Consider the following 730-nt stretch of genomic DNA (forward strand, 5'->3'; position numbering starts at 1 on the left):
TATTCTTATTTTGACGTGAAGCCATACCAGTGGAAGATTTTGTTACTGCCTAAGATGTTTGGTAAATGTTTATGATATTTTTTTTTTTCAAAAATGAGTTTATCTCCTAACTTTCTGAGAACAAGATTTGATCTGGAGATTTGGCATTCTGATTTTTTTGTATATGTTTTTTTCATTATTTTTTGTTCTTGGCTGATTTGTTTCCTGTTGATTTTTCTTATAATTCGTGTTATTCGTTTAATTCGTGTATAAAGAATCTCTGACAAGATGAGGCTAAGTAATTGAAGTGTAGTTTTATTTTCATTTGCTCCTCTTTTTTTCTTTATGATTTATTTTATCTCTGAAGATAACCACGTGGTGAGTTTGAGATTCAGGATTTTTTTTTTCTTTTTGCGTCCCGTCGTCGCTTTACGACCCTTTACGAGAAGAGGTCTAACCGTGACGGGACTCATAAAATCTGCCATTTCATAAGTAATCAACGAGCTCGCATATCATAAAATTATTTTTATGCATTACTTGGTTATATAGCGAGTGATCGGTTGGTAGGAATATAACATTAGAAGGGTGGTGATGAAATAAATTCAAGTTTTTGATATTTTTCTTTTGTTTTATATTTTTCCTCTGAAGAGGGGCAACAGGCCAAATTTGGGCGCATTATTTTCTCTGTGCTTTTAAGAAAAAAAAAAAACTTTTTTTTTTCTGCTTGTGAAACTAGTGTTTTTGAGGTGAT

This window comes from Trypanosoma theileri (genome assembly GCF_002087225.1).
Source record: "Trypanosoma theileri isolate Edinburgh chromosome Unknown TM35_Tth_16_V1, whole genome shotgun sequence".
Taxonomy (NCBI): domain Eukaryota; phylum Euglenozoa; class Kinetoplastea; order Trypanosomatida; family Trypanosomatidae; genus Trypanosoma; species Trypanosoma theileri.